The sequence below is a fragment of the Salvia hispanica genome, chromosome 6 (assembly GCF_029641045.1).
Source record: "Salvia hispanica isolate PSC_SH4W2 chromosome 6, Shi_PSC_v1, whole genome shotgun sequence".
Taxonomy (NCBI): domain Eukaryota; kingdom Viridiplantae; phylum Streptophyta; class Magnoliopsida; order Lamiales; family Lamiaceae; genus Salvia; species Salvia hispanica.
In genome coordinates this window covers 3,312,170-3,330,070 of record NC_142697.1, presented here as the reverse complement: position 1 = coordinate 3,330,070, position 17,901 = coordinate 3,312,170, and the positions used below count along the sequence as shown (strand labels likewise).

Here is a 17,901-nt window from a genome sequence, read left to right as displayed (position 1 = left end):
TCAGGAACGGAGGGAGTATTAATTTTTCCCTTACCAAACAAAAGAATTTGAAATTAAAATATATTTTAAAAATTATTTAATTTTATCAAATAGAAAATTTGAAAATCAATTACTATTAAAAATCCAAATTGCATTTCATAAAATTGAAATTATATATTATAACAAACACACTCTTCACGAAATTAATCTTACTTCTCAAGTCGCACTACAACATGTCTTTCTTTTTACATATTTTTATCTTTTTCTTTAAATCACTCAATGTTTCAAATTATTTTACTTTAATTCAAAATTAATTTAATTAAATTATAAAAAGATAAAATTGAATTATAATCCGGTTTCCGGTTAGGAACCGGTCGGCTCCGATTCCGAACCAGAACCGATTTTATTTATAAGGTCAAAACCCGTACAGATTTTTCCGGTTTCTCAATTAATCGGCCGGTTCCAGTTTAGGTTCCGATCAACCGAGAACCGAAGAAACGTTTAAGCACCCCTAGGCACACCTTATCCATTCCGCTGGCATACACAATTGAAATAAAAGTGTATCGTAATTTTTATATATTTGACCTAAATTTTATACTTGTTCATTAACATATCGCCACTAGGTAATGAGTATCATTCATAGAGTACATTAAAAAAAAAGACAATTTGTGATCCTATAAAGGAATAAACAAAGACTAAAATATATAAGTAGGAAGATGGTTTCATTCACGGCAGTTGGCATGGTGAGCTCTACAAAGGAATAAACAAAGACAATTTGTGATCCTACGAGAATAGATGGCTAGCTCATCGACCTTGCAACAATCCAGTTCGGCAGTTGGCATGGTGAGCTCTTCCTCCACCGGCACTTACCAAGGTAACAATGCCGCTAATCCTTAGGGTACCTTGGTACTCTAGAATTGGAGACTCGGATTTCCAATTAAAGTCTTCAATTCTAAATTCTGTAAGAACGTTTAATTTGGATTTGCATGGAATTAATACTCATACTTTCCACTTAATTTTGTACTTTGAATTCTATAGCCAAAATAAATAGTGGGAGTATATAGAAGGGATGTGATCAAATTCTAACCATTTTAATGTGCTACTTGCTAACTAAATCAAAATATTATATTAAAATGTCAACAAATGAAATTAAAGAATACTTTAGAATTCAAATTCATAAGGGATTTACTTGTCTATGTATTGTTCCATTCGATATGTTAGGTCCCTACTTAACCTTGACGGTTCTGCCATGATGCCTTTAAAGCCTATACACGATGGATAGACTCCTGTAACCATGACATATTTGCTTGTTTGAACATAATTTCTTTCCAAAAGAAAGTAAATGGTTAATTCCACAAAACAAATATATCTTTTTTACGATGTACAAATATAATTTTTTGGATTTGTTCCAAAATTGACCATGGATAAACTCCCCTTGACATGAATATGTCAACACAAATTTGTGTTGTCATTTTGTATATGTCAAGATAAATTTGTGTTGACGTACTAATGTTATTGTGTTGACATTTTTAATATAATGTATTGATTAGTGAACTAGTAGTAATTGAGCAAAATGTCAAGATAAATTTTTGTTGACATACTCACGTTACTGTGTTGACATTTTTAATATAATGTGTTGATTAGTTAGCAAGTAGCACATTAAGATAGTTAGCACACTAGCACAACCGTATATAGAATTTCAAATAGTTATAAAAATATTTACCTATCAACACAAACAAACCATAATATAGTACACACAATACACACTGATCTGCACTCAAACGCAAACGCAACAATGCACACAAAGCACATGGCATTAAAAATGAAATTAGTTAAGGTTAGTTAGTAATGGTGATGAATAGGGGAAGACTGGCATAAAGACTCGGATTTGTACAGAGCTGCGCTGTGGGGTGATTGGGACATGGCTAAACAACATTTGGATCAAGATCCTGCGGCAGTGCAAAGGAGGCTGAGCTCGTATTCAGAAACAGCCCTGCACAGAAAGCTTTGTGTCCAATCTGCTTGATTTGATCACTGATGACTCCTCATTAACCTTAATGAATTCGGTTGGGAATAACCCACTGCACGTTGCTGCATCCGCGAGGAACTATCACGCTGCGGAAATGCTGGTCACCAGATTTCCTAAGCTGCTCTACCTTTCGAACAATATCAACAAATTCCCCCATCACGGTTATAGGAATATTCTTTAGTTGTTGATTTTCAATAGTGATGGAGGCCTCACGCTTGTACCTCTCATGATCAGATCTGACTTTTTTGGTAAGTAATCTATCAAGATATATATAATCATACAGAACATCAAAACAGCTTCTAATTGTATATACTATATGTGAATTACGATGATCAGATATAGCGTTGGATTTGATTCACAAGTATCCCTATATGGCCATTGGTAGAGTTTTGGAGAAGATAGCATCCAGATCAACAACATTCTCCACGGACGAGGATGATCAACTCGGCTTCCGGAAACATCCCATATACTGGTGTGAGTATTTTATTATTTTAGTTGAGTATTACCTTAAAATTTTGAAGGTATTTTGAAGATTGATATGAAGCCACAATCTTTGGATATTGAGAACCAAACTATTCTAGGCAAGTGATTCATGTAGACATTCAAAACTATTACTAATTTCTTATCTAAAATGGTTTTGGTACAGAGGCTCCAAGGTGTCCTAAAAATGCACTCAACTCTTTGCCATGTTATCAAATACTTGAATCTTATTACTCTCAGGCAATCTATATATGTGACATGCTTTATTTTCGCATGTTGTTTGCATTTCAGCGCCTGGCATTAATTGGTTTCATGAAAAGAAATTGATTCATGAGAAAGCGCTGGAGCTTGTGAAATATTTATGCAACCTTATAGAACCTTTAGACTACAGACAAGCACAAACTATCTGCAAAGACACCATTATAGCAGCAGCTGAATCAGGAAATAATGATGTTGTAGAGGAAATTGTAAGGACACTTCCTTTTGCAATTCATACTAGGAATTATTTGAATCAGAACTTTCTCCATGTGGCCGTCAAGAACCGTTGTGAGAAAGGGTTTAATCTCATATATCGTACGAGCAACTACAGAATCAACTATTCAGAAGTAATCGACAATTCTGGTAATTCAATCCTTCACTTGGCCGCACGATTGGCACCTCCTAACAAGCTCAATTTAGTATCGGGTGCAGCTCTCCAGATGCAACGTGAATTACAATGGTTTCAGGTATATTCATATTTATAGTAGCATATTAGTAGTAGAATAGAAGCAATCAATAAGCTGGTAAATTTCTTAATCCATTTACTAGGATACATCCAAATAAGAATGGTGAAACAATTACTAGAGAACATAGAGAGCTGAAAATAGAAGGAGAGAAATGGATGAATGATACGGCTAACTCATGTACTATTACTGCTGCAGCTATCATAGTTCTTGGCGGCAACCAATCAGAGTCTGGTTATCCGATGTTCTACAAGTCAAGCACATTCACAATATTTGCAATTTCAGATGCAGTTTCGGTTTTTAAAATCACCACTTCACTGTTGATGTTCTTGTCCAGTCTCACCTCGCGTTATGCAGAGCAAGACTTGCTGTATGCACTGCCCAAGCGACTTTGCATTGGTCTGCTTATCCTTTTCCTGTCCATCTTGTTCATGATGGTTGCCTTTAGTTCGACGTTGTATCTAGTGTTTAGGCAGAAGAAGGCATGGATTCTATTGCCAGTGGGTGCACTTACATGTCTTCCCATTTGTTCTTTCGTGTTGTCGCAGTTTCCACTTCTCAGAGATGTCATTTCTACCACTTATTATGGTCGTGGCATTTTCGGCAAACAGAGTTTCGTCCATTTCACTAACTTCACTTAAATATACATATCATGCTTTGCATGATTTTGTTGTTGTTTTTCTAAAATTTAAAGTATCTAAAATGGTTCCGCACCTACCGTTGCCGGTGGTTATTTTATTAATTCATGCATTTATGTGACTTTGAATTGTAGACAGATGCTTGTTACTTCTTTTCATGTAATTACGTGACTTTGAGTTGGAGAAAATCAGGTATTAGTATCTATGCTGACTTCTATGCAATTTATTTTCGTATTAGTATCTATGTTCACATCTATTCAATTTATTTTCTTTTAATAGTTACAATATACACATATCAAGATGAATTTGCAAATGAGACAATAATTATATAACATTAAAGAGGGTCCTCTTATATTGCTTATAGCATTATAGTCTAAAATTAAGACCAAATTATACCTTTAAATATTAAAATATGTGGATCAGATTAAACCTTCATTCGGAAGAGGGGTTTCGCAGAGTAGCGAGATAAACACGCCCAAAACTCCATCTTCCGATCATCAAAGCCCTAACCCATGCAATTCCATCTCCGTATGGATTCAAATTCAATGCCTCTTCCTCTCCTAACATTGCTAACAAACTTAAAGAAAGAAGCAATGGTATTCAAGGAAAAGGGAAAGTAATGAAGATGACGATGGATTAAATAGTACCCCTTCTGTCCCATAAAAATATGTGTACTTTCCATTTTCGTCCGTCCCATAAAAACGTATGCATTACACTTTTAGAAAATTATATCAATTTAATAATATGAGTCTCACTATCCACTAACACTACTTTAACTATCATTCTCCTCTTCTCTCTTACTTTACCATACCATTCTCCCTCTATCTCCTACTTTACCAATTTTGTCTTAGTTCTCGTATCATACTCATTGCTCATATTTTTATGGGACGGGGGGAGTATATAGTTTAGGCCTTAGGGTTTGCAATTAAGAAAATGGGTTTTCTTCTTAAACCAAATTGTGAAGAATAAAAGAAACAGCGGCGTTGCTTTGCATTGCGGTAAAGGAAACACATTAACGGGAATAACTGTCATCTCTATTAGTACGGCACACATTCTTTCCTCCAAATTCTACTTTCAAACTTATATTAGCCCACTACTGGAGAACAAATAAGGTATAATGGAGTTCAAAATATATTGTAGTTATAAATTTATGTAATTGAATTTTAAGTAATAAAGTTTTAATTATTTTAAAAATAGATTAATAGCCATTTAAATCATGGAGTTTGTCCAAAATCTGATCGATCCCATAAATTTTAAAATTGAAATATTAAATCACTAAGGTTACTTTTACTTAGACTTAATATAGTTGACATAAGATATAATACATTCAATCTTAGATCCTTAACTTTCTTAGTGTGTCATTATCTTAAAAATATCACTTAGATTTACTACAGGAGTCTATAGACATAGAATTCCCTCGACATCAATACATACTAGTTTTGAATATGTTTCTTTAATTAGTTAATAGTAATTTTTTGGGAGCATGAAGAAAGTAAATAGAAGAGGACAACGAAAAAAAATGGAGTAATGCACAAGAAAATATCCAAAAACAAATTGTGATAAATTTAATTAAGTAGCATAAAAATTTGGAATCAAAGAATAAAATGAATGATAAAAAAGCAAGAAACTGAAAAGAAAGTGATAAATGATCAGAAGCAGGCGAGTTCAAAAAAGAAGCGTGGTATCAACCATGCGGTCATGTGTTTGTAGCTTTGCTGAGTCATGTGGATGCCGTCCCAACTCAGATGTCAATCAACATATTCACACACGCTGACATTAGCTCCTCCACACATTCTTCCCAAATCGAATTCCACAGCAAGCCTTCTCTACCTCATATCCTCTCTCTATTCCCTTTCGGAGGAGATCTAGGTAAGCATGGTAATATTCGCCGTAGACTATGATTATATTGGGATTCTCTTGTTTGAGTTTTACGATGGCTTTTTGTAGAAGCTCATTGTGGTACTTTGCGAATTCATTCAGCTCCGTCACACAATTTTGGTTGTCAAGGGGTGCGCCTTGGAATGCTGTTTTGTACTCCCTCCGTCCCACAAAAGATGTGACACTTGTGGGACGGCACAAGATTTTAGAAGGTTTTGTTTTGTGTGTCAAAATGGATAGAGAAAATATAATTTTTATATTTATATGAGAGAGAACTTTTTCCAAAAAGAGAAATGTGACATCTTTTGTGGGACAAACTAAAAAGGAAAGTGTGACATCTTTTGTGGGACGGAGAGAGTATATCCGAAGGCAGCCTATTGGAAAGCTTCCAAGAATGACCAATCTTCTTGCACCCATATTTATGAATCTCTGTGTAACATCTCGGAATTTAGAACCCTAATTTTAGAGCCCTAGAATTTATTAGTGATGACGTGGAGTCGTGAATGCATTTATTGCATGTGATGCTATGGCCGAGTTGAGTCTAGGGTTTGCGTTGAAAGTTTGAAAAGTCAAACTTATTGATTTTATGATGTGGCATGTGATTTATTAAATTATGAGATTTATGTGGTAGATTAATTGTCTAAGGGTGAGTGAGAATATTAGAGAAAATTCCAAAAATACTTGCCACCCAATTCTTGTGATTTTCGACCCCCTTGATTTTTGAAGAAGAAATACTATTTTTCCGGAATTAATTTAATTCTTGGGATATTTATCCAAATTAAATCCAAGACCCAATTATTCCTTATCTCTAGAGAAAATCGAAAACCCCCTTTTATTTATTAGTGATTTTCGAAAATCACTATATTTGGGAAGGAAAGAATTATTTTATTTTATTTGACTCCTTACTTGATTTCCTTCCATACCTAGAATTTAATTATTCTACCAAATCTTTCCATACTTCAAGAGATCTTGCCTTACCTTATTCTAGGCAATATTAAAAATCCATGCCTTATTTAAATAGGCATAGGGACGCCTATTTCCATCCCAAGTTGGGAGAATCCTTATTTTTATTTTGCTCCGTAATATTTTATTTTACTCCGTAAAATATACCAAAACAAAGCCTTGGCTATTTTGGGAGCCTAATTTTCGAAAATCATGAGATTTTGCCCTAGGATCTATTTTTGTTAATTCTTCTTCCCTACTTCACAATATTATTGTGTAGAATAAAATCTTACCAAATGTTCTATTCTAATTACCTAAAGATCTTGTTGAGCACTATAAATAAGAGAAGACCCCAACCCTAGACCCTAAATTTTCGTCCCCCACCATTCCTCACTCTCTCAAATTTTCTTCCTCCACACACCAATATTTTGTCATCCTTTGAGAAGAATTTAGAGTTTGAACGCCAAGATTCTTGAAGAACCAAGTCTCTACTTTGTTTCTACCGATTGTTTCTCTCTAAAAAGGTATTTTGTTTATGAGTTCTTCTTACTCTTCTTCTTCTCCTCCTTTTTCTTCTTCTAACCGATTAATCGGTCTCCTTGAACCCTCATGCATCTTGGTTGAGTGAAAAAGGGATGTGGGAATATGTTCATGTGTGTGTGTGGCGTGTGTGTGTGTGTGTGTGTGGCGTGAGTGTGTGTGTCGTGTATGTGTGTGTGTTGTGTTGAGTAGTGTGTAGTTGATGGCTAAATAATCTTGTGAGATAAACATGATCTCGATTAGTTAGTAATGATAAGATAAATCAATGGGAAAAGGGAAAAAGAGAATTTAGACATGCATGAGTAAGAGTAGTATTGAACCTAATTTGTGATATGTGCCTATGTGATTAAAAGGTGAAACTTTGGTTGCGAAGCCGGATAACGGAAAAGCGAAACTACTTGAAAACTAAGCAGCCGAGGTGGGCTTTACTCTAAAAACTCTCTTTTATTTTATCAAAATGTTGTTTGGTGTTATAAGGGTGGTTTAACTGTTATGCCATGCCTATGTTTGTTTTTAATGTGATATTGGATATGCTTATACGAATTCGGGTCTGAGTATGGGCCGCAAGCCCTACCAGGCTGTGTACACGATGGGATCGGGAGCCGTCCTTGCTAGTCGGCCGGTCTCGTGGGCGAAAAGTGTGGCCACACTTTCGTCGCACCATGGAATGTTGTGATTGTTATATTGATGAGAAAATGGGGGATTATTTTGACTGGCCAGTCTATGAAAATATATTTTGTGATACTCGTGATATTTCTCTTAACTGCTTAAAACTCGAGTTCACTTGGTAAGGGTGGCATAACTTATAAAACGTTTTGGCAATGAGCTCACTGAGTATTTCAAAATACTCAGCCTTGCATGTGTTTTCCTTATGTGCAGGTTGAACGATGGCGAGTGGTGACGGGTGTTGAGCTTGTTAATTAATTAAGATGGTGGTTATGAACTTCAAGCATAGTTGTGTCTTCATACATAGCTATTCTTTCTCTTGGTCGTCTTCCGCTGAATTTTGATACACTTTAGAATTTGTTTTTGGAATATTGGCATCTTGCCTTCGGTTTGAGACCTTAGCCTTTTCTTGTAATTTTGTCTTGGATATTACGTCGCACTCTTCAGATGTTTTGATCGTTATTTATGATACCTTCCTTCTTATTTTAAACTTCTAGGTTAAGTTATTGTTTTAAATCCTTTGATAGTTCTTTCGAATTTTTGGTCAACACTCTTTGAATGAAACCCTAGCCTATGTTTACTTCTTTGGAGTCTGTTTGGGTAGCAGCCGCCGCATTTATTGTACCCTAGGAAGGCGGGCTGTTACACTCTGCAACATCAATCATATTCATAACTTTCAATATCATAACTAAATAGCAAATTAAAGCATATCTTTTCTAATTTAATTGATTATAATATTGATTAAATTTGTTTATATTTTTAACAATATATCTTCAATGAATCATCTCATAATTTTCGATCGTCATATAGAAGAACAATGCAAAATTTTGGATAAGATATAGTATTAATCAGGAATTGTAAAAGGTGGAAAAGTGATGATTTAATTTGATATTTTTGAAAATTGACAATTTTCTCTAATTGATGTAGCTCACCTTAGTTTCATTAATCACGGCTTCAACCACTTGAGGAACCATGCTTTTCAATTCCTCCATCTATTTCCTTTGAAAGATGGCATAGTTGTAATCGTTCCCACCGGTTTCTCCCACCATGAACAAAGCATTTCGGAGTTTCTTGAAACGATCTATATATACTGACCAAACCAAATACTCCATATTAATTATTCTACTACATATATATAGAGTAGATAGTAAAACAAAGGGTATATATGATTTACCTATCTCATGGCTGGTGGAATTGAAGTAGGAGTCCATCCAATCCAATTGAACGCCAAGAGAACTATTTGTCACCGGATTCGTTACGTTGTGAGCAGCCAACGCCTCAGAAGACAATGCGGTCGAACCAGCCACGGCAAAGTTGACTCCTTTCTCGAACCAAGTCCCCATGTGTTTGTACAGTGGAAGCAAAGGAAGCCCAACAACCATTGTTGTTCATCATATATTAACAATCGTGATTTTAATTATATTAAAAGCAACTATTATAATTAACCAAAATAAATTAATATTAATCTTACCAATATAGTCGATCATTAAAAGGCTATTGGAGCAACGCCCTGTAGCTTCCTCAAAGAAGGTTTGGCCGTACGGAAGTCTTGCGAAATTTGTGGATGCCCCTACAGGGTATTCTCTGATAAGATTTCCGACATCGCTCACAGTTGATAAATTTCATTGAAATGACAATGCCCAAAAATGTTACGAACAACACCATCAGAAAAAAAATAAACCAAAAACAACAAAAACACTTGATATAACTTTAAATGCCATCGACAAAAACCTAGAGTGGATTATCACAAGAAAAAAGACAAACGCTAATGTATATAAGAGGCCTATCGAATTCCAAGTTATAACAGGAAAAAGACAAACACCAATATTTATAAGAAGCTTATCGAATTCGAAGTTTGAAAGGATTAGCAATTATATATATGGAGTAGTTTGATTTTTTAAATGATACTCCCTCCGTCCCCTATTAGGAGTCACTCTTTGACCGGGCATGGGTTTTAAGAAATGTAAAGAAAAGTTGGTTGAAAAAGTTAGTGGAATGTGAGACCCATTTTTTATATTGGTTTTATAATAAAATGTGAGTGAATTGAGTTAGTGAAATGTGGGACCTATTTACTATTTATGGTAAAAATGAAGTATGACTCTTAATTGGGGACGGACCGAAATGGAAAAGTGTGACTCTTAATGGGGGACGGAGGGAGTATATAGTATTTAATTTAATGTTGAAGATAATAGTGTATATTAGTATTATTTTTATGCCTACGACAAGGGATCGTGAAACATTACGGGAGTACGTATAAAAGTATTTTAAAGATGAAAATAAATCTTGTAAGTACTCCTTTTTTATTCTATTTAATTTTTCTAACACAGAAAGGGTCCACGCGCAAGGTTAATTAGATGTCAGAATATAAATACTAGTAGTTAATAATTAGCTGTCAGAATTTTAATAGGTTAAACATATTTGAGTCTAATTTAAATATACCAGTTAAAGCATATATATCTATACCAAACTAGAATTCTAACAACAATAAAACAACTAAACCAATAATATAAATACAGCATGGACGATCCATATGAGGAAAACTCTCAACAAAGGCAGCGTATTACTCAACCTAAGCCTCATGATCATGTAAAATGGAAAGGTATGATTCGTCTTGTTTGCATTAACTAGAATATGATAAACAAGATTTAATTAACGTCCTATACACATGTGTTGATCTTGTTTAATTATGTAGGTTTTGAAGAAAATCCAGTTATTGAACCAAGCGGGAACAAGTGTTTCTTGTGCAAACTGGAAAAACGGGACTCCGATATGCGGACTGACTAAAATGGAAAAACGGAACTCCTATTCGCGGACGGAAGGAGTACATTGTTTCGCAGCCTAGAACATGACGTTATCTTAGTTAACGTTTGATAATACCAACATATTTTAGATTACACATTAGATAATTAATTTAAAATGTTTCTAATAAGAATAGTAGTAATTATTACATATGTAATAATATGATAAAAACTTAATCTTCAAATTTATGTCAAATAAGGGACCAAAACATATACTCCGTGTCGTTTGATAAGAAAGATGAGATATAACAAGATTTGTTAAATAAGATAAGAAATGCGGGCTTCGTGTCAAGATAAGCTCGAATGAAGAATTTTTCTAGGGGTGGGTCGATACGATATATCGTATCGAAAACGTTGTATCGTGTATCGTATCGAAAATATCGATATGAAAGAATTTCATATCGTTATCGTATCGAAAGTTTCGATATTTCGATATATCGAACTTTCGATGTAAAAAAAATTCATATCGTTATCGTATCGATATTTCGATATATCGTACCGAAATTCGATATATCGTTAAATATCGATATATATCGAAAATTTCGATATATATCGATATATATCGAAAATAAAATATCGATATATATCGAAAATATCGATATATCGAAATTTTTCGATATTATCGTATTTTCGATATAAAATGATATATCGTGATATAAGGAAATTCATATCGTTATCGTATCAAAAACTTACGATACGATATCGTATCGTATCGAAAATTCGATAATTTTTCGATATTTTTCAATACGATACGAGCGATATATCATTTTTTCGATATTTTTCCCCAGCCCTAGTTTTTTCGTTGTTGTTTGGTATTAATAAATCATAATAAATGAGGTAGAAATCTTATCCGATCAAATTTGTGAGATACATGTCTTTGTATTTTAAGGAAAAATTTGTGGACTCGGATGAGCCATAGAGAAAACCAAGGGCTGACATAATAGGTTAACTATGATATCAAACACTCATGTAAGGAGAATTGATATGGCGAGGGACTAATTGTGAGAAACAAATGAGCGCCTCTTTCTGTGCATCACCTATTCCTTCAATTTTTCATAATCTATGAAATATCCCCAATTCAATTTCACCTATCTTCTTCAATTCCAAAATCCACTCCGTCAAAATAAAATTGAAATCAAAATTACCTCTCTTCAAAAATTCTATCGTCTATTTCCAAGTTTTCTTCATGAACAATTTAATGTTATCACAATCAAAAGGTAAGTTATCATTCAAACGTTTCTGTTCTTTGATGAATTGATAGAGCGGAGACGTATGTGCGGTCTTTTTTCTCTTTCTTTTTCTTTCTCATTCTCATTGATGAACACTCTTTTCACAACTTACTCAATAAACACTCTTTTCTCATTTTTCCTTCAGCCTAATTTCATAACGAAGTTTGTTCTTGGTTAAATCTACAAAGTTGGATCTTGGCTTGATGAAAATTGAGAGTTTTTGAAGTTTCTTTTTAGTTAATCTGCTAAGTTGGATCTTGGGTCGATGAAATTTAAGAGTTTAAATTGGGATTGTAGAGAAGGTGGGAAGGAAGAAATAAATTATTGTTCAAAAGAATACTAACAATTGGATTTCACAATGAAAAAACGAAGTTGGAACGAGGAATAAGAAATCAATGGAGATGTGGAGCTGCACTTTGTTTCATAATGTACTGTTTTAGAATTGGGAGAGTATTGATGTTAGAGTTTTATAATTGAAAAATTAAATAAAAGGGAGTGTAACAGTAATGGATGGAGAGAATTTCGTAATATGATTAGGATTCCATTTGAGACTGAGGAGAGAGGCGCTCTTTGTCGCTCACAATTAGTCCCTCAGCATATCAATTCTCGTTATATAAGTATTTACATTACTAACTCTAAGAAAGGGGTATTTCTTGGATATCCAGAAGGTGTTAAGGGTTATAGGATTTGGAATAGAAGTGAACCAGGTTTTAGGGTCATAATAAGTAGGGATGTGGTCTTTAATGAGGATGAGTTCCCCCTGTCTTAAGCCTGACCCTGATACCTCTCCTATAAGTGCTTCTGTGTTTCTTGCATGAGAAACCCCTGCATCTGTTATAAGTGGTCTCTTTGACTGTTGTGTGTTTAAGACCACTCTCTGTGAAAGCAGGGTTGTTTGTTGTGCTCTCTGGGTTGCTGGTACTTTTGTGTGTGTTAAAATCTTTCTCAAAATATCCCAGCCAGTTGGCATTATCCCCTTTAATGGGAAAAATGCTTTTGTGATTTGGAAACAGAAAATGAAGTGTGTTTTAATTCAGCAAAAAGTTTTCAAATCTGTTGAGGGCTTAGTCCAGTCTGCAGATAAGGTTGCAGAAATGAATGAATTAACTAGGTCTACTATTATATTCAACCTCTGATTCTGTGATTAGAAAGGTTGGTGCCATTGAGTCTGTCTCTGAGCTATGGAAAAAGCTAGATACTCTGTATACTGAAACCTCAATGTCATCAAGAATGTATTTGCTGGAAAAGCTCTTTAAGTTTAAACTTGATCTTTCAAAGGACATTGAGGATAATATTGATATTTTTCAAAAACTTGTTCAAGACATTAAAAGGTCTGGTGACAAAACCATTGATGAGTATACTAAAATTGCCCTAATGAATGCTATCCCTGATTCTTACAATGATGTTAAAGCTGTCATTAAGTATGGTAGGGATTCTGCCCCCCTTGATTTGATCATTAGTTCTTTAAAATCCAAAGAAATTGAGCTTAATGAAAATCAAGCTTTTAAAACTGCTCAGTCAAAGTCTTTAAATGTTAGGGGCAGATCTAGAAATAGAGGGGGTAATGAGGACAGTAACTCTAATTAGACTTGCCCACGGTTCATGAACCGGCGGTTTCGATTCGGAACCGCCGGTTCCGGTTTTGGGAAATATGGAACCGGAACCGAACCGTGAGGCTGTTTCATGGTTTCGGTTTCGGTTCGAAAATAGGCGGTTTCGGTTTCGGTTTGGAACCGCCGATTTTCGGACGGTTCGTAGCGGTTTAGGTTCGGTTTCGCGGTTTTTTCCGTTAATTTTTTTTAGCCATATAGTTTGAAATTATAAAATAAATTGGAACAAGGAAATGGATAGTTTAAATTGAGAGATTGAAGAGAGATCTTCTTGTTAACACTAAAATGAGGTGAGTGTACGTAAGGATAGAGAGGAGTATTTAATATAGATAAAAATAGAGAGAAATGAGATCCAATTTGAATTTAAAATCAACATTTAAGAATATATAAATAAATAAATAAAAATAAAAGAAATGGTGTTTTGTGCAATCAATTTTGAATAGTGCAGCCATCGCCCACCGTCAACCAATCAATTTTGAAGACTCAACTAATCAATTTTGAAGACTACAACATTAACCAATGTTAATTTATTATACTTTATTTAAATAATCAATTCTTCTAAGTTTATTAAAAAATGTTGGATAAATATTTATTAATAATTATCCATACTTAATAGATTCCATACGTAAAAAAATATGTTAATTAATAAAATCGGAAATAGTATTATAAAGTTATTACCATAAACCATACAACATAGACTCCATCTTGTAATTTAGTTATTTTTATTTTATTATCTTTTGTCTTATGTTTTTCAAATTACCATCCAATTTTACCAAATAGTATTATAAAGTTATTTTTGCTACAAAATTTTGTCCCACATTATTGTTTCTATGGATATTACCAAATCTAAAAATGAAAGTTATTTATATAAGAGTATAAAACTCATAAACCGGATCATTCAGCAATGTTTTATTTAATGGAGTATAGTTTTAATATAAGGATTAACTATGTTTAAATTTATCATTGCGTTGGCGGTTCGGAACCGTGAAACCGCCGGTTCGGAACCGTCCGGAACCGGCGGTTCGGTCGCGGTTTCAGTTCGACAAATTTAGAACCTGAACCAAACCACGGTTCTAAAATTCACAGTTTCAGTTTGGCATATTTTTCGCGGTTTCGGTTTGGAACCGTAACCGTCGGTTACGGTTTCGGTTTTAACCGCCGGTTCGGTAAACCTTGGGCAGCTCTAACTCTAATTGGAATGGTAAAAAGAAGGGCAAGAGTAGGTCCAGGTCTAAAAGCAGGAATCCTAAGGCTAATAGAAAATGTTTTAACTGTGGTGAGGTTGGTCACTATAAAAAGGAGTGCCCTAATCCTAAAAAGCAGAAAAATAATAATCAACTGGATTCCATGGCTAACCTGGCTAAGAATGGTGATTCAGAAGGTGTTTGCTTCATGACTCATGATATTCTTTCTGTCAACTCTACTCTTGCCTGTTCTTTTTCCATTAATGACTGGCTAATTGATTCTGGATGCACCTATCATATCTCTCATTTCAAAAATGTGTTTTCTGATTTCAAACCTGTGGAAAATACCTTTGTTTCTATGGCAAATGACAAAAAGTGTCAGATTCTTGGCATTGGGACAGTGTGTTTGAAATTCAGTAATGGCTATGTGCTTAATTTGAAGAATGTGAGATATGTGTCTGATTTATGTTACAACCTGCTCTCCTGTACATGTTTAGAACAAGAAGGTTTTGAGGGTAAGTGGGGGCAGGGTGTAATGAAAATCTGTAAGGGTGCTATGTGTTTATTTAAAGCTGAGAAGAAGTGTAATCTCTACGTGTGTTCTGCTCAATCTGTGGCTTGTGTGAGTAATCTTGCTAATGTGGTTAGGGTTGATAAGGCCATGTTGTGGCATAATAGACTTTGTCATATGAGTGAAAAGGGTCTCAATATTTTGAAGAAAAATGAGTTATTGTCTGAAAATGATTTTCAAAATAGCCTTCCCTTTTGTGACACTTGTGTGTTGGGCAAACAACACAGAGTTACCTTTCCCCACTCCTATGTCTGACAATGTCAGTTAGAGTGTTATTGAGTATCTCCACATGGATGTGTGGGGACCAGCCTCTGTTTCTTCTCATTCAGGGTATGTGTATTTTCTGTCCATAATTGATGATTTCTCCAGGAAAGTTTGGTGTTTTTAATGAAAAATAAGTCTGAAGTCTTTGAAAAAATTTTGACTTGGAAAAATCTTGTTGAAAATCAAACTGGAAAAACCATTAAAGTAATTAGGACAGATAATGGTCTTGAGTTTTGTAATTCTCAAATGGATGCTCAGTGCTCCAAGTTTTGAATTAAAAGAAACAAGACTACTCCTTATACCCCTCAGCAAAATGGAGTTGCTGAAAGGATGAACAGAACCCTTTTGGAAAAAGTTAGGTGTCTTTTGTCTAAAAGTGGTCTTTCTAAAAAATTTTGGGGTGAAGCCCTTCTGACTTCAGCATACCTGGTGAATAGGTCTCCCTCAGTCCATTTAAAGGGTAAATGTCTTGAGTCTATATTCACTGGAAGAAAAATTACTTTATCCCACTTAAAAGTTTTTGGATGTAGTGCTTTCATTCACTCTAAAACTGATAAACTGGATCCCAGATCTAAGAAAGGGGTATTTCTTGGATATCCAGAAGGTGTTAAGGGTTATAGATTTGGAATAGAAGTGAATCAGGTTTTAGGGTCATAATAAGTAGGGATGTGGTCTTTAATGAGGATGAGTTCCCCTGTCTTAAGCCTGACCCTGATACCTCTCCTATAAGTGCTGACAATGAGCCTCTTACTGAGGTGGAGTCCACTGACACTCTCACTGAGGTGGAGCCATCTAATGATGCTCTAAGTGAGGTGGAGCACTTCTGGAATACAAACCCTATAGCCCCTGACCCTGAACCAGAACCTGAGCTTGAGCCTCAGCTTGAGCCTGAATCCCAAAATGTGACTCTTCATGATGACCAAGTTGTTGAGCCTGAACATGTTCCTAACCCTGGTCCAGATTTGAAGGATTACCTCCTGTCTAGGGATAGAGTTAGAAGGAATCCTAATCCTCCTATTAGGTACTTAGGCCTTGTTAATTTGGTTAATCTTGCTTTTAATGTTTATGAGTCTGATGGAAATGTGCCACAATCTTATAAGCAGGCTCAAAAGTCCAAGTTTTGGGACATGTGGTTCAAAGCTATGACAGAAGAAATCCACTCTTTGTATGTTAATAAAACCTGGATTCTTGTGCCTCTGCCCCCTGGTGCCTCTGTGGTTGACTGCAGGTGGCTGTTTAAGCTGAAAGATGAGATTAAGGGGTTGCGGTACAAGGCTAGGTTGGTTGCAAAGGGTTTTACACAGCAAGAGGGGGTAGATTATACAGAAATTTTTACTCTTGTGGTTAAGTTTACTACTGTAAGAGTGATGCTTGCCTTATGTGCTCATTTTAATTGGGAAATCAAAACTGTTTTCCTTCATAGTGACTTGGATAAACCCATTTACATGAAACAACTAGAGGGTTTTGTGGATCCAAACTTTCCCAATTATGTGTGTTTACTTAAGAAAGCTTTGTATGGTCTCAAACAATCTCCTAGGCAGTGGAATATCAAGTTCAATACATGCATGCAGAAGTTAGGCTTTGTTAGGAGATCCTTTGATGCTTGTTTGTATGTGAAAGACCTTGATAAAGTACCTGTGTTGTAACGCCCCACTTTTTCAAACCCTAATTTTCGGATTATAAAATTTTTGCATTAAATGCCTTAAATGCTATGATATGTGAATTATTTGATGAGAAATTAATTGCATAGTGTCTTTGTGACCTAATTGCATATGAGATTTTTGATTGAGTTGAATAGTCGACTTGTTGAAATGTTGACGTGGCTATTGAATAGTCAAAGATGGGAAAAATATGACGTGGTCGTTGAAAGGTCAATGCGTTGAGAAAAAGAAGAGAAAGTGAAGAAATTATTTGATTGGAATATGTGAATATTTGATGCGGAGTAATATAATTGTGGGGAATTATTTTGCTAAGGGATGAGTGAGAAAAATAATAGGAGCATTTCTTAAACCATGTGGAATTTTCGGCCATTATATATTGGAGAAGAAATAATATTATTCTTGGATTTAATTATTTGTTTGGGATAATTATCCAAATTAAATCCAAAGTCCAAATACTCTATAATTCCTACATGGAATTTTCGAAATTATCACCTTTGATATTCATGAGATTTTCAAAAATCTCATCTAGAAAGGAGGGAGGATTTATTTGTTATTTTATTGATTCCTTATTTATTCTATTCCATGAATAAATATAAATATGCTAAAATATCCTAGCATATCTTGCCATATCTAAGAAAATCTTACCATATCCTAATTGAATTAGGATTTGAATTTATTCCTTTTGAAGATTGGAAAATCACGCCACTTCT

At 34.7% G+C, this 17,901-nt stretch overlaps 2 pseudogenes; one reads left to right on the top strand and one right to left on the bottom strand.

Annotated features, from left to right (window-relative positions):
* The first annotated feature begins 2,036 nt into the window (after positions 1–2,036).
* On the top strand, positions 2,037–3,851 carry LOC148923055 (uncharacterized; annotated as a pseudogene).
* Positions 3,852–4,280: 429 nt separating this feature from the next.
* On the bottom strand, positions 4,281–10,393 carry LOC125206106 (acetylajmalan esterase-like; annotated as a pseudogene).
* Between the last annotated feature and the right edge of the window lie 7,508 nt (positions 10,394–17,901).